This window comes from Pituophis catenifer, unplaced genomic scaffold (genome assembly GCF_029215685.1).
Source record: "Pituophis catenifer annectens isolate HBS135680 unplaced genomic scaffold, rPitCat1.0.hap2 SCAF_3, whole genome shotgun sequence".
Lineage (NCBI taxonomy): Eukaryota > Metazoa > Chordata > Lepidosauria > Squamata > Colubridae > Pituophis > Pituophis catenifer.
Window position 1 is genome coordinate 42,568,486 of NW_027256883.1, and position 23,029 is coordinate 42,591,514.

Sequence of the window (23,029 nt, forward strand, 5' to 3'; positions counted from 1 at the left end):
CCAGGTTAGAAAGTCGGAAACCATGACTTCTCGTCCCACCTTAGTTATGAAAGCCAACTGGGTGACTTTGGGCCAATCACTCTCTGTCAGCAAAGCCCACTGTACAGAGTTGTTGCTGTTGTGGGGAAAACAGGCAGAGAAAGGTATATTGGATATGTTTGCCATCTGGTGTTATTTGTAAAAATAATAGAGGTGGGATACAAACAAACAAACAAACAAATAAATATCCCCAATTTAAGAAGTATTCTGTAGCAGTCAATGACATAGAAAAAATATTCAAATGTGGAAAGACTTCCCAGAATTTGGATTAAGTTTTTTGTTCTCCTTTTTTTAAAAAAAACTTTTAAATCACTTTTAGCTTAATCATCACTCTAGATTTAGATCAATTTTTGGATGTATTGTTATATACTCCTTGAAGTTATTTTCACAGTAAGAGCTATGGTAGCTTACAGAATCAAAGACTCATGTTGAGTAGACTGCCAACTATGTCAGACTTTTATACAAAAGTCTTAATATTATTTTGCTATGTTTTGAAATCATGGCTAACATGGCATCATAGGTAATTAAATTTTATGGATAGTTAATAGGTAATTAATTTGCTTTGGATACTTGAGTTCAAGTTCTCACTTGATCACATAAGTGAATGATTTTAGAGCCATTGCTAGATTTTGCAAGGATAAAATTGGGGGCTACATTGTCTTGACCTTGGATAGACACTCCAGATTTAAATGAAATAAATCAATGAATGATGCTTCTCAGGCCCCTCAGGAACATTTTTTCCCAAGGAATCATCATTTGTTCCTGAAGTCCAGGTGGGTGATGGTTTGCTCTGCTAAGCACAATTACTGCAATCTCATCTGCAATCTTATTTTTTCCTAGTTATTGTAGGTATGTATTATTAACTATTGCCTCTGAAGAGTCAAGATCTACTAAGAAGGTGGCAAAATGTTTTGTTTGGTATCCCTTCTATCCGCTGGGAATTGCAAACTCTACTGACTCTAAAAATAGGTTAAGTTTATTTCTCTGATTAATCCCTTCTTTATTTCTCCATTATTCTATTTTACCCTTTATTGGTCTATTGTTAATAGGTTTCTTGTGTCAATTTATTTTCTGTTCAAGACATCTTTCCCCACACCAGCTCCTTCTGTTCATCCTACCTGTGTATCCTACCTATTTCCTTGGTTGCCTTTCTATTTCCTCCTCCTTTCATTACTGGTGGTTTTTCTTCTTTTCTCACTCCTAAAACTCTGCTGAATACATTAAAATGGTCCTGTTGACCTGTATGAGCAGCTATAATTTCACTTAACAATGGTAATTGGATCTGGGAATTCTGTTGCTAAGCAACAGTCATAAGGCACAATGTCACATGATCATGTTGACTTACAAGGTCAGTCTGGTGCTCCCAGTTGCTATTGTTAGATGAATCCCATATGGTTGTAGCATCTCATAATCACCACTTGCAACTTCCTGATGGGTTCCATTGGTTTTGCTAGTAGGAATCCAGTGGTGAGGGTCACAAATGGCAATCAGATGACCATTGACCACAGGATGCTGCAACATCAAAATAGCAAACTAGAAATTGCACACAACAGATGAACATGTACCATCAGCATTTTCTTCATTCCTACTATCTTTGTAGCCCTCTAAGTAAGCTCTTCATTGTTCAGGAGAGCAGGAGTTGCAACTGACATTAAACTGACTTCCACAATTCGACATTCGCAAATCTTTTTTTTTTACAGTAGTATTTATATGAGTATGGTATGCTTCCTAATACTGATTTCTAAAATCATAGCAATAGCAGCAAGAAAAGAAAAGAAAAGAAAAGAAAAGAAAAGAAAAGAAAAGAAAAGAAAAGAAAAAAGTTAAGCGTGGTCCTCAGTGGGAAATACTCTTACCAGCCCAGAAAACCAGGATTGAAGAGCTGACTGGAATATTGCTACTAACGAAACAGCATATCCTGGTCCATATAATCAGTATGGTTTGAGCTCAACTCAAAAAGTTTTTTTTCCCTAAAAAAAGACTGATTGTTTTCTTGTGTTCAGCTTTTACTGACCAGTAAGCTAGGCAGTATGCTAAGAGAAATACAAAGAACCATTTGCCAGATTGGGCAATATTTCCCTACTAATTACTACTACTCTTAAGGATGACAAAACTAGTCATGTGACACTGTATGAGCCATGGTGGCACAGTGGTTAGAGTGCAGTACTGCAGGCTACTTCTGCTGACTGCCGGCTGACTGCAATTTGGCAGTTCAAATCTCACCAGGCTGAAAGTTGACTCAGCCTTCTATCCTTCCAAGGTGGGTAAAATGAGGATCCAAATTGTTGTGCAAAATATGCTGATTCTGTAAACCACTTAGAGAGGCTGTAAAGCACTGTAGAGCGGTATATAAGTCTAAGTGCTATTGCTATATTACCACACAATGGAATCAGAAGAAAAGATACCTGTTGATTTATAGCTTTGTAATGGAGATTTTCTGAACTGTAACTTACAGGGTTTTTCTGCTCTTGGCTGAAAAACCAATATTTGAAATGTCAGATATTTACTCCCCAAGAGAAATCAAATGAAGCTGTTTTTCTATTGAAATTCATCTTGCAGATAGACATGTCTGAAAATTGCTGAAAGTCAATTCTATTTTTACTATATTATTCATCTTTCTTGCTAATTATTTTTGGTAATATAGTGGATCATTTAAAAAAAATAGGAAGAGAGAAAATTAGCAAGAGAGCTATTAAAATATATAAACATTTCTGCAAGAAAGGAAAAGGAGAGATGAGTATACAAGCTATTGATTAAAGCAAAGGTTTACCTGAATAGTGATGCTTTCTATCAACATGTTCTTTTCTGTGGGGTCCTTGTTGCTCTCTGAGCTTGGTTGTTTTCTTGCAGATGATTTATTGCTACATAGATAACATCATCATGTTCTTTTTTTTTTCTGGAAAAAATAACATAGCTCAAACCATATGGAAATAGGTTTTATTGGGAATTTAATGAATATATCTGACAAAGTTTTATAACTTTGACTTTATAATCTTGCACAGAGTTATTAAATCGTCTGAATGACTATAATGTGGCAGGAAATATTTTTGCTATCATTTGTTAACAAAGATGTATTATACAGACACATTTTGCCCCTTTATTTAGTATTATCCTATGCTACAAGGTATACTCATAAATAATTGCTATTCCTAGGATCTCTGATAATTGAATCAATCTGTTTCAGATAGATTTGGAAGACATCTGAATAAATTGAATAAAGTTTTTCTGAACTATATCAAACATTTGTTTTTGGTAGGAGAATTCAGATGAACTCAGAGATTTTATATCTGCAAAATTGAACACATTTCTCCTAAGCTCTCCATAATAAGAAAACAACTGGGGTATGGAGAGAAGAAAAAATACGGCATAGTTCTACAACTAATTGTCTTACCTTCCATCAAAGTGAGTGGTTTTATGAAGTTTTCCAGTTACAGTACTCTTGAAGTCTATTTTTTATTTCGACAAGCAGGAAAGATAGTTTTGGCAAGAGACATTCTACTGATTACAGCACTAAATATGCTGATATTCAAGTTTTGCTTATCTTTTGTTTTGTTTTCCATCTATCATCCATCTTTATCTTATTGCATGTCTTAAAGTTAGCCCCAATTCAATCCAACAGAATGTTAACATCAATCAAACAGAACAAAAAAACAATAGCTTGGTAATTTTACTCTGCATTTATCTTTCTGAAATTTTGTAGGTTCCTTGTGTCTTTATGCGTGTTGTCATTTTCATGCAGTTTGCAAATAAATAAACAAGCAACATACTATGGAGGAGGAATCAATTTTCTGCAAAATCCACCTCAATTATCATTCTGACATGTCTTAGGGTCACCTCGATCTATATTCTACTAAAACTCCCTTGTCTGTTTGTAATCTTCAATTGGATATACTGGTGCATCATGGGCAACATTTTTTGTAGCAATATAATTCATATGGGCTAATTTAAGGCATGCATCCAAAATCCAGGATCCATTACTCCCATGGGATTGAAATTTGGTTAAGTAGGGGCCACTTCCTTAGCGCTGCCACCATGCCGCATGTGATAGTTTTTCCAACACTCCCTGTCAGCTTTCTGGAAGATAAGTCAATGGGGAAACTGATAGGAAGTCAGAACTCACTCTCACTTCTTTTTTTGCCTACCCATGGCCATTCTATTTCTCTATTTAGATAACCATATATCTCTAAAACACTGACCTAAGGGTCATGGGTTGTCTACTATTCTCTGAAAAAATAGTAATCTCAAACTAAATAGGCTTGACCAGTGGTGGGTTGCCCCCCACCGGGGGGGGTGTAGTAAAACCGGTAGTAAAATCAGCGGGAGGCCCCGCCCACTGCCCTGGATGTCATCAGTGATCTGCGCATGCGCAGAAGTGATCCCGTTGCGAACCGGTGGTAAAGGCCTGACCCCTCCCAAGATTCACTTGTAAATTTAATCTATCTCTGGAAAGAAATAAAAAGATGACTGATTTTATTTTTTTTTTACTTTTGAAAAGCAAGCAAGCACGAGGAAGCAGCAGATTGCATTGTACCTATCCACATATAGTTATCAGTTAGTTATTAATGAAGTCTCCATTTAATTCTGTTAAACATAGAAAAATATGGATTCTCACAAGCTATGAATGCTCAGAATTTCAAGTCTGGATGGATTTTTTTATAATCAGCTTGTTAAATTATATCTCTAACAGGACCTAAATAAAGTTCAGAATGACCAAGCTTTCTAAATTTCTTTCAATGTCTTTAGACAGGGATGAAAGAAATTTATCACTCCTGCTTATGGAACTTGACTAGCATGTTATAGTGATGCATCAATCTATTCAACAGAATATTATTTCCCAGTTACTGCATTTATGAATGAGTTAAGAGTAACTTTCATTCAGTTATTGAACAAATAAAAATCATTTCAGGAAAAAAAGTTATTGTATCCACTCTAAAAAATATAAACTGTACTGAAGTGCCCTCTATTGGTGATTCAAATGTGGTGTGCTTTTAACATAAAATATATTTTTCTATTGTATTTTTTTCATCTTTCTCAGACACATAAGGTCACATTTGTAAGATCAGGAGCCATAAATTGATTTAAATAAATATATTAAAAACAAAATAGTAAATATTGAAAAATGCATTGTTGATTATTAAATAATTTTCTTGAAAAGATAACACTATCTTTTGGGTTTATGTATCCCATAGATCAGTGATGGATAACCTTTTTGCCATTGCGTGCCAGGAGCAGGGGGAGGGGGAGGTCGCACATAATTCTATGTGCCCTGCCCCCGCGCATGCGCACGCAACCCCCCCATGCTCCTGACACATGATGGCACTGTAGGCCCGTTTTTTGCTGTCCCCAGCCTCCAGAGCCTTTCTAGCAGTCTGGGGAGGTTGAAAACGGCCTTCCCCACCCCCCAGAGGCCCTCTGGAGGCCAAAAGCAGCCCATTTGCCAACTTCTGGTCCCTTTCTGGTCTCCCTATCTGGTCTCCAGGGGGGTGGGAAGGCCGTTTTTGCCCTCCCCAGACTCGTAGAAAGGCTCTGGAGGCTGGGGACAGCAAAAAATGGGACTTCCGGTCCTACCGGAAGTTGGCAAATGGGCAATTTCTGGCCTTTGGAGGGCCTCCAAGGTGGGGGTGGGGAAGGCTGATTTCACCCTCCCCAGACTCCTAGAAAGGCTCCGAAGGCTGGGGAGAGAGAAAAACGGGCCTTCCCCCACCACCCCAAGGTCCTCCGGAGACAGAAAACAGCCTGTTTCCCTACTTCTGGTGGGCCCAGAAGGCCCAAAAATCAGCTGGCCGGCATGCACATGTGTGCCGGAGCTGAGCTTACATGCCCACTGATATGGCCATAGATGCATTTAAGTAGTTTTCATCTGCATTGATATATATGGTCACTATCTATATTTGTCAGAGAATAAGAACATTTATATTTTTCTGAATTGGGGGGAACTATGTTTATGCTAGAACATGCATATTTGGGCAGCCACTGGGTGAAATAAAATGTTGGTCTAAATAGGCCTTTGCCTGATCCAGCCGGCTGTTGTTGTTGGCAGTTTCTCTTGAACTAGATAAATACTAGTTTATCTGTATTTAAAGTCTGTGTAAAGTCACTCTCAGTCTACTACACTTTAAGCTCTCGGAGCAGAAAATTATATACTATATGTAACAATACACCATGATCCCATGTTTGGAGTTCACAAGACTTTAGTTTCTCTATTTTACAGCACATATCCTGTGTGGAGTTTTCAGATATGCTGATCTCAAGAAGGTAGCAGATCATCAGTTTCATCCAATTTGGATTTATCAAAGATAGATAAATGGTTTTCAGTAGGGTTCAAATCCTTTACTGACAATTGAACTCATGGACATTTGTAGTTTAGGAAAGATAGTATAATGGTATGTGGAATGGATTCTTGGAGACGGGTTGAACAGATATTGCCTAAGGAACAATTAGATAAGAGAGGGCACAGCCTGCATCTGCTTAACAGGAAAGAAACAGAGAAGGGAACTCTTTAACTGTAAAAAGCACATCTGTATTATCAGATTTACAAGATTCTGTTAATATAGCGTTACAACAAAGTAGAATTAGCTATTCTTGACAGAAAGCATCTAAATTAGTACACTGTATATCTGAAGTGCAAAGGCCCAGAGTTTAATTCCTAGTAGAAAATTTGAATCTCATAGAACTATGATGGCGAACCTATGGCACCTGTGGGCACGCAAGCGGTGCCTTAGCTCAGCTCCAATGCGCATGAGTGAGCCAGCCAGTTGATTTTTGGGCCTTCTGGTCCTACCAGAAGTTGGAAAATGGGGTGTTTCCGGCCTCCGGAAGACCTCTGGGGGAGGGGGAGGCCGTTTTTGTCCTCCCCAGGCTCCAGAGGCTTTCTAGGAGCCTGTGGAGGGCAAAAAGGGCCTTCCCCATCCACCCGGAGGCCCTCCGGAGGCAAGAAACAGCCCATTTCCTGACTTCCAGTGGGACAGGAAGGCCCATTTTTCGCCCTCCCCAGGTCCAGAGGCTTTCTAAGAGCCTGGCGAAGGGGGGAAACGGCCTTCCCCACCCTCTGGGTTTCAGTGTCTGAGGAGAACGTTGTGCATCATGCATTCCCACTTGTTGAACTAGGCCCAGGGGAACTCATGTTCAAGTCCATTTTCAGCCACTGAAGCTCACTGGATAATGTTAAAACCCAACTCTCTCTTTCAGCTTAACCTTTCTCACAAGGTGATTGATGTAGCAAAAAAATGGAGGAAGACGTGCTAGTTACTGTATATGTAGGACAAGGAGAAAACTCCAGATATAAATTACAAATAAGTAAAATAAAGACATGAGAAAACCATTTGTCTTTTAATGTCTCTCCCAGGTTTATTTAAAGATATATGAGAACATTAAATAATTTGAAAGTATGAAGAAAAGAGGATGGAGAGAATTTGGATGGATAGGATAAACTGCTCCTTTTGGTTTCCGAGTCTGCTCTCAACTTCTTCAGAGCATGTAGTCTTTTCTTCTGGACCTTTAGTTTAATATTCAGTATTCTCGCTGTTGAGAAATGCCAAGAAAAGCAAAGTAAAAAGCTTTGTAACCATGTCTGGCTGTGACTATTTGATTTTAATTCCATGTCTGTTTATGCTCCCTTTATAATTTTGCACAGTAAGGTTTGTTCTAATGTGAGACAGACCAGAATGTGACTGTTCAGTCTTTGTGTATTCTAAGTATGCTTTTTCCTGGGCGAAAGTTATTAATAATCAATAACTATAATTTTGCATGAAAACTTAATATACTAATTCCATATCGAAATACTGTTTTGCCCATTTAATGATGTCTTGTTACATCAGCATTTGGCAAAACTCTGTCTAGAATCCTACCACTGATGATGTTTGTAGCTTGTATAATGAAATGTCTGTACAAAAACAACCAAGCTCAGATAGCATCAAGGACCCCTCAGCTATAAGTATTCTCCTTTATTGGTCCTTTTGTATTTTCCAACTGAAAATCCCACAGGACTCCTACAGATACTCCTCGACCTACAACCATCATTTAGTAGCTGTTCAAAATTATGATGGCACTGAAAACAGTAACTTAGGACCAATTCTCAGATTTACAATTGTTGCAGGATACCTGTGGTTACGTGATTATGATTCATGCACTTGGCAAGTGGGATATATTTATTCTCGGCTCCGCTAGGCTGCCGGTGTGAAAACGCAGGGAATTCTCAATAGCCTGAGCTTGGTGAATCAATCCTGGTTCAATATCCGCTACACAACAGCTACTATTGAACACTGGATTGCTAATGCACATAAAGCAATACTGAGAGAGGCTGCTATCCAGCGCCCTTTTATTGGGGCTGCTTCTGTGTTGGGCGTGTCTCTGCAATTACAGCCAGTGAAAAGGTGTTCTGGTTTGTATCTACTGCCACAGAAAGCAGCCCAGTCGCGGGAGTATGACGTTGCTCTTCATCTTGTGTCGCTGTTATCCTCCGATCCACAATATTCCCCACGCGACCCTACTATACCCAACACCAGTGAGCAGTAACTCCTATCAGTGGTTCCTAAGCCCACCACCGTCACCCGTGCCAACGTTCATTCGTCCATTCCCCCCACCCCTCTTCCAGGGTATCATCCAGTCAGGATAGCTTGGTGTCGAGGGTTGCATAACAGTTGCAACATCCTAGGGTCATATGATCATCATTTGCAAGCTTCTCAGCCAGATTCTCACAAACAAAGTGTACAGGGAAAGCTGGATTCACTTAACTAGTGCAGGATTCGTTTAATGGCTTTGGCAAAAAAGATTGTGCAAGTCCTTGACACACACATGCATGACAGAAATAAAAATAAGGTACATGCAGGCAAGTGTATTGACTCTAGAGCATGATTCAACCAGACAAAAACAACAACTACAGAAATACAATGATATATTGTATAGGGTAACAAAGATGTTCTTTTTTTGGCCCATCTATATCCATAAACATGATCTACAGGAAGGTAAGCATATGCTAGTCTCAGTTTTCCAGAGTTCAACACAATATATTCTTAATGGGTGTGTACTGTGTTCCCTGTCAGATAAAATGACAAAAGACTTAGTCACTTCCCATCTTGGCTGGTATTCTAGACACTACTGGTACGATCATTTAGTTGGCACTTCCTATGACTATGTATTTGTCATAGAAGGTAAAAGCAAACACATCAAAGATCCAAGATCCTCTGCCCACATGGAGAATCTCCTCCAGTCCTTTGGTGTTTCTGTTTCTTTCACATGCAGAGAATGAAATCAGAGCTAAGGGCAGCAGAGATGTTGCAGCTGGAATAGCCCCATTTTGCTTCTATTGTCTCCGGATTATATATAATGTAATGTAATATAATGAATGGAATGGAATGGAATGGAATAGAATAGAATAGAATAGAATAGAATAGAATAGAATAGAATAGAATAGAATAGAATAGAATAGAATAGAATAGAATAGAATAGAATAGAATAGTTCTGCAATAAATATAGTTTGTACCCATGGTTTGTTTTGGATCAACCTTAACCATGGTATTTCCTGAAGAAATGGAATTAGTGTTAATCTAAAAGAGAGAGACAGAAAGGGAAGAAGGGAGGGAGTGGGAGAGAAAGAGAGGGGGGGGGGAGATTGATTTAAATTTTTTTACTGTAGACTGTAAATTAACACTAACTCCATTTCTTCAGTATTGGGATAATAGGCAACACCATGGTTAAGGTTGTTGCAAAACAAACCATGGGTACAAACTATATTTAATGCAGAACATAGATATTTGTATTATCTATAGATATTAACATAAGTTAAAGATATTTAACTTATACTCTAGGCTTTAACATCACATTATATAGGTCACCCAGGTCAGTACAGTAGCTTTTCCTTTAAATCAGTTTTCCTTTCACTCTTATATCAGGGGTGTCAAACAGGTGGCCCGCAGGCCTCATGTGTCACACACAGGTCACGCCTACCTGAGCTCCATGAATGGGAGAAACATTGCGAAACTTCATGTGGCAGCAACGTGACGCCGTGAGTTGACACTCATGCTTTATATTGTTCATAAATAGTATTATAATTTATATTATATCGTATCGTATCATATCATATATATCATATCTCATCTCATCTCATCTCATAGTATAGTATATATTATATAATACTATACTATAGTATTATAATTTAAAAAGATATTTTAGAATGTACAGGAATGCAAGCACAACAGATGTGTCTTCTGCATGAGCCTGAAAAAAATAACTGCCTGCTTTATGGAGTCTGGTTAAAGACAATGCTGTATCTTACGAGGAAGCCAGAAAAAAGACACAGCTGCTTTAAAGAGATACTACGTTCCTTCCCATTCTGAAGCATCTTTTCTATCTTTCTTTTGAAGCATGCAAAACTATAATACATATTAATCAACCCTTGTTCCCTTTTTGCAGATCAAAATGTTTTTGCCTGCCAGTGAGTTTTGCACACTAATCAATTATCTGCTTATTTTGGTTCTTTTTTTGGGGGGGGGGGCAAATAGACTAGGATTAGTTATTGATCGATGGCTGACAGCTACCTTTGCAAATGTATGTACCACACCATAATCACAAGGATATTACACTAATCAATTATGTCTCTGGCAGGCAAAATCTTTTGGACATTAGATTGTTAACACTAACAGTAGCAAAAATGGCTTCCAGTTGTTTGAAGCTTGTGGGATAATTGAGAAGTTTCAATGCAGTTTACTAAAATCTTTCTGACTATACTCCCACTTAAAAAGTTTTGGTTATAGCTTTTTGTGGGCTGTGAAACCATGCAATTATGACTGATTCAAATAGCTGTGGTTAAACGAAGCATTGCTTTGTGCAATGTATAAACAAGGCAAAAAGATTCCCTCCTATGATAATTATAATTAAGGCATCTATGATGATATCCATGAGTTTAAAAAAAAATCAGGTATTTGGCTTACTTTGAGATACTATTATCTCATCAAAACATTATAATCAGTACACATATAAACAAACATATTTTTTCATGGGGTGCATTCCTTTTTTTTTTTTTTATTTGATTTATATGCCGCCCTTCTCCGGAGACTCAAGGTGGCTTACAATGCGTTAAGCAATAGCCTTCATACTTTTGTATATTTATAGTCAATTTATTGCCTCCACAAACTGGGTCCTCATTTAACCTACCTTAGAAAGGATGAAAGGCTGAGTCAACCTTGAGCCTGGTAAGATTCGAACCTGCAGTAATTGCAGGCAGCTGTGTTAATAACAGGGTGCTTTAGACCACTGTACTACCAACGCCCCTACTTCATAGGATTACATTAATATATTAGAATCACAGCCATAGCAATGGCTCATTTTTAATTACATAATCAGATATTTCAACCAAGTACTAAACTACTGTAGATAGATCGTGTAGATTGAAAACCTTTTGGGTAAAGACCTTATTGCTTGAAATTTCTGTTAAAAATATTCTTCTACCCATAACATCACTTCCTATTTTCCTTATACATGCTAAGCAACAGATCAACAATGGCCCACTCAGTATTGTACAGTTTAGGTCAAATTGTGTGCTTCAATGAATTCCTAAATGAACAGAAGCTGACAATCTCTACATGGTACAAAAATTAAACACAGTATATTTCCACAAATTTGAATGCATACTTACTATTTGTGGCAGTTATTAATAAGAAATTAATATGGTATTAATAATTAACATGGCAGGTGCATACGTTTGCAGAGCCTTTTAGTTGGTAATTAGTGACAATTCTACCTCCAATTATTTTTTGTAGCCAGCTAAGAGCCTTTTCCCCCCCTTACATTTCATTTTTTTCTTTACTTTTCTTTGCAGAATTCTTGCAATATAGTTCGGAAATATTCCTAGTCCTCCTTGATGAACTATATTGAGATTTGCTGACATATTTTCAATATTATTTAGGTCTGGGCACCGTGAAGACCATGTCTATGACAACACATGTGCCTGATACAGAGCTTGTTCCTCATAGCCACATTCTTTGAATCAACTAGATGAATATGCCTTGATGAGTGATCTCTGTGCTCAGATAAGGCAGATAAATGCTGTCCTTACTGTTTTAATGTGGGGCAGGTTAAGGACAGGGACTTTTGAATCCTCCGTGCTATTGTGCTCTTCTCATCTCATAATATCACCAACTAGCAGGAGAAACAGCCATCAACCACTGTCCTTAATATGTAATAGTTTATTAATTGATTAATCTTATGGCCATATCAAAGAAAATAAAAGTATGGGATCTAATTCCGGGGTAAAATGGATAAAAATTCAATAATAAAATACATATGTGGAAAATACAAAGAATTAGCATTCAGATAGATACATCACCTTTATATGATGCCCCAATCTATTTGATATAATGGGTTCTTAGCAAAACTGCTTTAACGAAGTAGTTATGCTCACAATGCCACAATTAGATGCCAGGAGAAAATAGGATAATCTGTGATTCAGATTCGCCCAGGGCCCAGATTAGTGGGCTATTCTTTCAAATATATATGTTAAATATTTAAGACAGTTAAACAAACGAGCAATATATTTGATAGCTGGGGCACTGCACAGACTGTACATGTCCACTCATGATATGGCAGGTAATGGAAGTACCCATATTTGGTCATGGAATCCAACAACTCAAAACTTGCTTTAAAATATGACCTGCTTAAGAACTTCATCAAACTCATTGGCAAATATTTTTCAAATTGGAAAATAGTTTTGTTCTTAGCCAGCCAATTTGAAGATCTATTTTTTGCCAAGAACTCCATGTCAATTTGGGCACTGATATATTTAGGACTCTGTTTAAAAATGACCCTTGCCTGGGAGACAGTTGAGAGTAAATACAGGTTGAAAACCCATTCTGTGAATAACTTTGGCAAGTCAGCTTAGCGAGGAATTGGGTTGAGCCACACTTATCTGTTCCACTAAACATACATTAGGTAGATACTTTGCCAGTATGTGGAAACTTTAATTATTGATTGGCTATGTACGGAATAGATATCTGTTTCTGCTCTGACCATAAGGGCTCATCATGTTTTCTTATTAGTTCTTGGAATGCTTCTTGAAAAATGGGTCTGAATTTGTTCAAGGGAGATAGCTTTGTGCAAGGCCCCTCAATTCCACACATTGGGACTATTTTTGCCTTCAGTAATTTCAGTATAGGTGTGTCCTTAGTGTGTACTGAGCCAGTCTTAGGGGACTATGGATAGCTGCTGGAAGAATGCTATAAGTATCTTTAAAGGCATGCAGAAGTATTATGTGATTGTGTCCAGCTACTCAGACTATTTCTAAGCATGGGCCTATCTGGAAGTTCAGGGTTCTCATCCAAAAATATCCCAGCAGCAATGTTGATACGGCATAGGAAGATACAGAATGAAGCAGCAACCAGCTTCCAGGACTTATCAAGGCAGTTGCCTCTTGCTTCATCCCTTGCTCCTCGTATGCCCCAGAAATCTGTCAGCTAGGACATTTTTGAATACCAATCAGCCTGATGATCACTATTCATATGGTTTTAATTCCTGACTGACAGATTGATGGGATGTAGGAGGATGAATAATAAAGTTCATGATCTTGTATGGTACAATGAAAGAGCATCTTGCTTAATCCTATTTCTGGGATATTTTGGGATGAAGCTTTGTCACACTTTCAGAAGATCAGTAGATCTACGATCAGAAATAGGACAAATCACAAGTTATAAGCACAATGGAGCAGTTCTGAGAAATATCAGGTGCATTCCATTCCACCTCATTTTATGCCTTTTGGTTGGTGTGTGACTTGTTACAAGAGGATGCTTGTCAATTTCACACCAGCTCCTCAATATTCAAAATCAGTAGCTACTGCATGAAAAAGCAATGCTAACAACAAGTGATCCCAGATGGAAGGACCTAGTAGTATCCTATAGTATGTACAAAAATATATTAAAGTAGGAAAAATGGGCCTCCAGTTCAAATAATGAATACAATAGAAAGTACAGACAAAAGAAATTCCTTGTCAACAGAAAATCTGTAATGCCCTCTCTGGGGCCAAAATCAGTAACACACCATTGAAAGAATCCACATTTATTTCCTGGTTTAAATCTTCCCTGCACTCCATTTCTTAAACATAGGTTTACCACTTTTTTTTTTTTTTTAAGCAGTACTAAGCCTATGTTTCAAACCAGATCAAATGCTTTTTTAGAAGAACACTAAGCATCATGAGATCAGATGTCTTTGCGGAATCACATGCTCAATTTCTTCTTGCCAGCACGGCCCAAAAAGTCACGCTTGGCATCTTTATGATATGTGGAGGACTTCAGCTTCCAGGAAAGTGGCTGGGAAATTCTGAGAGTTGGAAATGTACACCTGCCAAAGTTGCCAAGGTTCAGAAACAATACGCTAGATCAAGGGTCACCAATCTTTCAGACCTTAGGGACCACTAAATCCATAGTTTTAAATCCCGCGGACCACCAATATGATTTTTTTAAAAAAGATAAATAATATTTAGTGCAATATAAAAAATGTAAATAATTTTTCTGCAGAACATCAGAATTTTCTCGCGAACCACCAGTGGTCCATGGACCACTGGTTGGTGACCACTGGACTAGATTAAGAAGGCAAACATGCACCTCTCTCCCTGCCTGAAAAAAAAACTGAATTAATCCACTTGTCCATATTTGTGACAACCTTAACTTCCTATGTGGGGTCCTTGGTGTTCTCTGAGCTTGCTTGCTTATTTTCTTGCAGACGTTTCATTACCCTAGGTCAGGGGTGGGCAATTATGGCCCCTTTACGACTTGTGGACTTCATTTCCCAGAATTCCTGTGCCAGCATGGTTGGCTCAGGAATTCTGGGAAATGAAGTCCACAAGTCGTAAAGGGGCCATAATTGCCCACCCCTGCCCTAGGTAACATCATTAGTGCTAGCTGGGTAACGAAACATCTGCAAGTAAACCACCAAGCTCAGAGAGCACCGAGGCCCCTACATTTCAACCCTGGGGCTACAAAAGTTTTCCTTCATTCGTTACCTTCCTATTTTTCCTTCTGTCAAAACCCCGAGGATTTCGGGGTGCCGCTCTACCCAAGAGGCCGCTGGCTTCTCTCTATGGTTGTTCTGCTACCTCCGCAACTCGTCTATCCGGCTGGTGAGTTTACCCAAGATGCACCGCGGCGGAAATAGGCGACGACAATAACAAACAGCGGCAGTGAGGGCTGCGCTTAAGCCCGCGGGGCCCGATACACAGCCCGGAACCTTCGAAGTACATTCGCCGCTCCCCGCGGGCATCCCCCATCCCATCGACAGCTCGGTCTCTTGGCGTCGCTGCCGTTGCTCGTGCTTCTTCCCGTCACTTGTCTTTCTCCGGGAGCCGGACCCCCGAAGCCCTGTGTGTGTGTGTGTGTGAAGCCGCAGAAGAGGGGAGGAGCTCCCGCAGCCGCCGGTCCCCGGCGCGGGACGGTGCCCGGGACCGCCCAGCTGTTGCTCTTGGGATGGCCCGCTGGGGGTGAGTCGCGGGAAAGTGGGAGGGGGGGGCGATGTCCCAAGGCTGAGAGGAGCCCGCCGGCATTGGCCGTCGCTGTCACCGAGACGACCGCCCCTTGCGCAACCACCCCACCCCACCCCACCCCTGGACCGGCCCGGTGTCTTGGCACGCCGGTCCCGAAAATGTCCCGTTTCACTTCTCCGGGATTCCCTTTTCCCTTGAAGTTAACTCCATGGGGGATGACTCAGCCGTCCCGCACTTTTGTAGTCCCGCCTTTCCCCCCCCCACCTTGTTGTGTAAGGAAGGCAGTGATCATTTTAAGGGTGGTGTTTATTTTATTTTATTTTTTCCCCCTTCCCTTCTCTTGTTTTCCACTAAGCGCGATCATTTAAAGTAGTCTAGGTAGGTAGGAGAAATGCCTCCTTTCACCCCTTCATTGTTTCGCATTTTTAATCTCCTGCCCACTTGATAGCTTTTCCGTTAAAGCCCGTGTATTTGTAGGGTTGTTTTTTTTTTTTTTTTTTTTTTTTGGCATGGCTAATATTAAGGGACTCTCTCTCTCTCTCATTTTTTTTTTTATTGTTGTTGTTGTAGTAGTGGCTGAAGTCTTGTTATTGACTGATTTTCCCATGGTTAAAAGATCAGACAACTGTAGAAAATTGGTACCAGGCCCCATGGTGAGATTCCATGTCATCTTGTGGCTTCCCCAGGATTATTAGTTCAGGTGGATGGTGAATTGTTTTGAGTTTGGAGGAAACAATGGTAAAATTACACTGATGTATTTATTTTTAGCTGTGGTATATATGGAACCTATAAACACAGCCCATACTCAGTACATATTTTGGAAGTAACTCCAGTGGGAGATACATTCCCTATAACTCTGTTGATAACGATAACACAGTGTATAACATTTGTTTGTAAAATTTAGCTAGGTTTGCCAGAAATTGGTCATTCTCACTATTCTGAACTAGACACCTACAGTGTTGTTTGGATTAGTTTGTGAATTCATTGCTACAGCTGATATGTTTTTGCATTCTCTTTACATGTTAAAGCCTTATAAATGTGCTTAATCTATTTTATAAAGTATTATAAAATTAATAGCTACTGTATAATATTTCCATAAAATGTTTTGTTTTCCTTTGGTACTGTGTAACTATAGGCATTCTGTTTTTCAGAGAATATTAACTGCATATTTTAATTTGATAAAAATAATTTCTAATTAAAATAATTAAATATATTGATAAGAATCTATATGAGTTGTCTTATGCCAATAATATGTTACTTTAAGCACAATTGGAGTTGGCATAATTCTTATACGGTGCAAAGTTCAACATATTTTTTCTGTAAATTTAAATGCATACTTGCTATTAATGTACAGTTCAGATTCCAAACAAGAAAATAGTGTATATGGTAAGGGCAGAAATTTGGACAATTAAAAAGAGGCTAGATATTTCAGCAATAGAGTGATCTAGTATTTCCCAGGACAATCATTACATATTTAAAAGGAAACTGAAGGTTTTGGTATGACTTTAACAATTCATAGATCTGAATAGAGAAAAAACATGAGCATATAGAGATCTCAGATAGCAAGAATGGAAAAATTCTTAACTGATTATAGCAATGGCCCCCAACCTTTTTTGGGCACCAAGGACCAGTTCATGGAAAGACATTTTTCACGGATGGGAACGGTGTGTGGTTTCATGTGCTGCCTGTATCCCACAGATACCCCCGGACTATGGGGAATGTTTGGAAGTTGTTATTTCTGCCAAAGAAGGTGAAACAAAGTACTGACTTGAAAGGGTGTGCAAACTTCTGCACCTGCCATAGAGACAATTTTCTTGCTTTAAATTATTGAACAACTGTACATAGTTGATGAACATGCATTCAGGTTTTTTAAAAAGATGGCATATTCTGTTCTGTGCCATGGAGAGGTTATGCCTGCTTGTGCTCGTTTCAAAATTCATTGAAACATAAAATTTATCCATGGGTGCCTAAAACTTTGTGTGCAACTTTAAATTGTTGCAATTTCATACAAATGTTGAGGTTTATAGCTGGTATTAAATTATTGCTGCCCAATTTTGCCATGTGATACTCATGGGTCTCATTTTTATATCAAACAAGTGACTCATAGTTTTAAATACTTTCCTTAATTTGCAAAGATTTTTTTTGCAAGGATCTGACATAGTAAAATGAAGAAACAATATTCCATGTTCAGAATTTTCTATTCTTTTCATGTAGCTATTTTGGTGTAACTACCCAATGTGTGTTCCAGGATTTTCTGAGGGCTGATTTAAGATTCAGCCTTGATTGAGACTTGTTTTCATTCTGTGCATATTTTCATTTTTAACCATAAGTGTTTTGATATTTTTATCCTATGTTTATTCACCTAACTGTCAGCTCCACTGAACTTCATACCATTTACTTTGAAGGGATATTTTTAGTATTGTGCTATGATCTCATGATTTAGGCTACTTTAGAAAGTTAAAGTGCATTTGAGATCGGCATAAACACCACATTTTCTTATAGCATGTAAGCATGCTATTACTGTTAAAAACCTAAACAATGTTGATAATGGGAGAAATGAAACAATATTTATTGCTGCTGATAGCATGCCTTATTTACGAAGTAAAGACTAAGAGTTCTAACTTCTACATCTTTGCTAATATTCATAAGACTTATACATTGTTGTTGCAACAATGCAACATAAGCATCCAACATCACATCTATACCTAGCATCAGGTTTTTGATCTCTGAACTACTAGGCAAATAATCTGACTATTGACTATTTTTTTCATTCAAATAATTGCCTTTTTCAGAACAGCTGGCACTGTTCTCTCCCACAAAGAAACATTAACTTCTGCATCGACCCAGTACACATGGGACCCTCACCTACTAGAAGGCCTTGATCAGCCAGGAGAAGACAGGATTTAAAGAACAGGTGGCTGAATTCACAATCCAAGGTCCCTGTTATCAGGATAAACAAATTCAAATTCTTCCCAGATTATTTATTTCCTTATTATATTGCCAGTAACTCAAGGCATCAAACATACCTAATGTTCCCTCTTCCTCTTTCCTCCACAACACTGAGCTGGGCCGAGAGAAAATGACTGACCCCAAGTCACCCAGACAGCTTTTATGCCTAAAGTAGGATTAGAACTCATTGTCTCCTGGTTTCTAGCCGGGTGCTTGAACCACTAGGCCAAACTGATTCACATCATTTAAGACCACAGGCACCTCCTGAAGTGTTTAACTAAAATTTGCTTTCTTGCAGGGTTTACTCATTGATTCTTATCCTGTCCTCTTTCAAATATTTGCTATGGTCTCATCTAGATCAACCTTTCATATACTTGTTTTAACACTGTTCTCGAGTTGCCTCTTAATCTTGTACATACTTTCACCACTGTTGTAGTTGAATAGTTTTCCTGGAGTTTTTCTCCAGCTCTTTAATTATCCTAATCACAGGCATGGTCCAAGCATAATGCAGAGTGTCAATACCCTCTTTAAAATTTAAACTGTAGATTTGACAAATACCTATTTTCACATTTTTCTAGATCAGATTAAAAAGAGCTGCAGTTATGCAGGACATGCATTTGTAGTTAACCGGTGAGTAAACTATCTAACAGTAGTATATACACAATTACATATTTACTATCTTTTCAACATGAATATAATGTCAGATAGATGCTGAAAAAATGTACGTTAGGTCCTTGACATTCTTGCGATCTACTATATTGAATATTAGTAAGCATGTATGCTGTATATGCTTATAAGCATATGAGCAGAAATATGAATCTGGTCTGCATGACCTGTTGTTAAGCAAGACAATTAAGTGAGTTTTACCCATTTTACCTTTCTTGCCATAGTTGAACTGTATAGTCACTGCAGTTGTTAATAACACAGTTGTTCAGTGAATCTGGCTTCCCCATAAACTTTGCTTGTCAGAAGGTCACAAAAAAGTGATCATATGACCTGGGACACTGCAACTGTCATAACTAAATGCCAGTTGCTAAGTGCCCAAATTTTGATCATGGAGATGTTGCAATTTTCATAAGTGTGAGAAATGGTCATGAGTCACTTTTTTCAGTGCTATTGTAACTTCAAAAGGTCACTAAACAAATGGTTGTAAGTCGAGGACTACCTGTATTATTCTTTTTGCTCTAGTTTTTTGGATTTGCCTTTTTGCCTGTTTGGAAAAAGTGGAAACATTTTTTCCATCTTTATTTTTTTTAATTATCTGTTTTTCAAATTAATTCAGTGGCTCTAAATAAAATACTCAAAACCTTTTTAACAACTTGAGTTGATCTGACCTTGGCCTGACCTAAGCCTTATAAAGGATTTTAATGCTTTCTTCTCTAAATTGTAAGTTCCTTTCTATGTCATTGTTCTACTTCCACACAAATATTTTTTGTGGAAGAGGAAAGAAGCACAATAGGATTGTGATGTTAATAAGCAATAAAGAGAAGGTATAATTTTCCTGTAGCAAAGCTTCTTTGATCATCTTCATGCTTTCAATAAAATCAAGTGTTAGTTTGTGGTAACATAGTCTTAGCCATTCAGAGTACTGTACTGTTTGTTTTCTTATATCCCTTTATTACTTATAGAAGTTGCTGCTGATCCTCAGCATGTTTGGAGAGCTCATTCTAGAGCCAGGGTATCAAACTCAAGGCCTGGGGGCCAGATCTGGCCCGTGGGGTGCTTAGATCTGGCCTGTGGGGCTGCCCTGGAAACAGCAAAGGACCGGCCCGCAGTGCCTCTGCCAGAGAAAATGGAACTCGGGAGGGTTACTTGTGGCCCTCCCGAGCTCCATTTTCACTGGCAGAGGGTTGCAGGAGGCCATCACAGTCGAAAAACAAGCTCGGGAGCCCATTTTCTCTGGCAGAGTTCTCGGGCCACCCTAGGCGCCCCTGACACGAGTGATGGCCATGCCTACCCTGGCCACGCCCACCCCGGCCCCCTAAGGTCAAACACAACCCTAATGCGGCCCTCAATGAAATTGAATTTCATACCTCTGCTCTAGAGCCACTTCTTTGAGGCCCCAGTTTTCTTTCTCATTAGAATAATTTGCTTTAGCTTTCAATGTATTTAGTGATTCTGTACATGGGGAATGTATCTAATTGCAAAGAAGAAAAAGACAGAAATGTGTAGTGTGTTGTACATTTTGGTTAAAAATATATATTCCCAAATTAGAAATTAAGCTGAAATTGTATTTTTCATGAAGCATTCCTACAGTACTTTGGCTCTTGCAATTAAGAAAAATAAAATCAATTAGTGGCCTGAGAAGAACATTCTTAATTTTGAGTTTGTTTGAATGTCTTTCTAAGTGAGTACTGGAGTAGATCTCCACAGAGCTGTTGTTCAGCATAAGTGGAACCACTGCCCCAATCTTTGATAAGTGGGGATTACTTGTGTGAAACAAGACCTTTCTTCTAGAGATGAGGCTTGAAAAAAAATCACTTCAGTCAAGTTTGGTGGTTTCAAAGTTGTACAATTTGCTTTTCAGATGTTCGTTTTAAAAAGTTGAAAAGCAGGGATTTTATGGCTACCCCTAACTGGTTCCAATGGCTGAGAGATAGAAGAATGGAGAAGAAGCTCTTAGAAGCTACAGAAAATTAGACAAGCATTGAGATGAATAATATGCTGATTGTATCAATGCACTTTTTCTTTGGAAATTCTCATTTCAAGACTTTTCCAGAAAACCTGCATCTCTGCTTCTTGGTAATGGCACTCTTGCTATGAAACTTCCTACTGTATCTTTGGAGATGCATCAACTGTTTGTCCACAGTTCAGTGTCATTGCTTGCTTAAGATATGCATTTTCATCAAAAAACTTGAAACTTCCTGATACATTTTCTAATAATTAAAGCTTTTGGTGTTAAAATCTGGTCTAAATAAATTATTTTCATACATAATCTCCACATAAATAGCAGTGTAGAAACATATCTGTGTTTCTGTATGGAACCATTTTAGGTTAGTTATGTTATTTCTGAATCCACGTACTAAAACTTTTTTCCTGAATATATCTGAGCAACAGAAGCAACCGATTACTAGCATAGATGGTTGTATGGGGGTGTACTTATTTACAAAATCTATTTGTACTTATAGCTGTGCTATTTAAATGGCATTTTCAGTGTTGGCATTTATCAGTCTTTTACTGTTTTTTTCTCTAATGTAATCTAGTCTTTATTTAATGTAAGTATTCTGTACAAGAATTACAGAGTACAAGTAGTCCTCAGTTCCCACCCGTCTCATTCAGAGATCATTCAGGGTTACAATGGTGCTGAAAAAAAACCCCTTTACACCAGTGCCCACATTTATGATCTTCATGGTGTCCCTCAATTATGTGATCACCATGATAATAAGCATTGTCCTGTGCCTGGCCTTTTTTTTTAACCCCTTGCTTTTGTCTTTCTGTCGGCAATCTCTCCTATTCCTGATCCATTCCGCACCTCACTCAGAGTGGAAAGATTGCAGAGGATGGGATTACAAGAGAAGAAGCAGGTACAGAATGGGTATTTGAGTAGAGCACTTGTGGCTGCTGGCAGGAGCACATTGCTTTCAATGTATATTCTCCATTGTGGGCCTACTTATTCTCTTGCAATACCTTCCTCTCCAGTGAATGTAAATGCAAGTATTAATTCCCTTTTTGTTGTTTATCCCAGTGTCAGATGAGCATTCCAAAGGACAAGGAAATGGTTTGGGGGCAAAAAAGCCCAAGTTTTGATTGATTATCTCATCAGTTTCAAGCTAGGTACTATCCCAGTGCTGAGGAGGGGAAAATTACAGTTGTAGTCACATGATTTCCTATTTAGTGACCACTTCGCTGAGTAGTAGAGTTGCCCAATCCAATTTTCACTAAATGAATATTTGTATTGTTCCATATTATATGTCACAGTTTAATGTAAATAAAGATATATAGGGTTGTCACTGACGGAAATATAATTATTAACTAGTTTCCTCTTGCATATATATTCACAATTTCTATTTTTCACTGTTAGGTATTTCATGCTCCATATTTGATAAGAAACATTTGCCAAAGTCTAATGAGGAAAATACTTTGTTTAGCAATCGAGCTATTTATAAAGGCAGGGATACCTCCATGCAGTTCCTGAAGGTAAATATTCTGTCTTGCTTTCAATCTAAGATTCATAAAGTCTCATAATATCTCCCACTACTATGTTAAGGTTTAATTTTGTGGAATTTTTTATCCTTTTAATATAATTTTATGATAATGACTTACCCTGGCAGTTAAATTTTAGCAGTGTTTCTGGTCAACTTATACCAGCATCCTCTTACAATTTGCAAATTACTGTAAGTAGAAAACATTACATTTTGCCTGAATGATGGAGTGATTATTGGGGAACAAGAATGCACACAGACAAAAATGTTTAGAAATAAAGGCAACTTTTATTTGGTACACTAGCATAGCATCAGATGAAGATCTAATTATAGGGAAGCTCAGTCAGTGAGAGATAACAATACCCCTTTTGATGGAGGAGGATGACGAAATAGTGAATATTGATAATAAGTGCTTAAACTGCTACAATGTGATTTG

The 23,029-nt window shown here is 38.3% G+C and overlaps 1 protein-coding gene and 2 long non-coding RNA genes across 3 annotated transcripts in view; 2 read left to right on the forward strand and 1 right to left on the reverse strand.

Moving 5' to 3' along the window:
• Positions 1–692: 692 nt before the first annotated feature.
• LOC139314725 (uncharacterized) lies at positions 693–15,426 on the reverse strand. Its single transcript, XR_011600210.1, has 3 exons — positions 15,026–15,426; positions 2,810–2,935; positions 693–1,551 (listed from the first exon to the last, which is right to left on the reverse strand). It is a non-coding gene; the product is annotated as an uncharacterized lncRNA (long non-coding RNA).
• On the forward strand, positions 15,415–21,120 carry LOC139314726 (uncharacterized). Its single transcript, XR_011600211.1, has 3 exons — positions 15,415–15,499; positions 19,030–19,081; positions 20,979–21,120. It is a non-coding gene; the product is annotated as an uncharacterized lncRNA (long non-coding RNA).
• An 807-nt stretch (positions 21,121–21,927) lies between these two features.
• The window catches only part of RB1CC1 (RB1 inducible coiled-coil 1), a 51,056-nt gene continuing 49,954 nt past the window's right edge, over positions 21,928–23,029 (forward strand). Inside the window, exons 1-2 of the mRNA XM_070940543.1 lie at positions 21,928–21,975; positions 22,473–22,588. The gene's annotated coding sequence lies outside the window, so the exon portion shown is untranslated. The remainder of the gene's footprint in view (positions 21,976–22,472; positions 22,589–23,029) is intronic.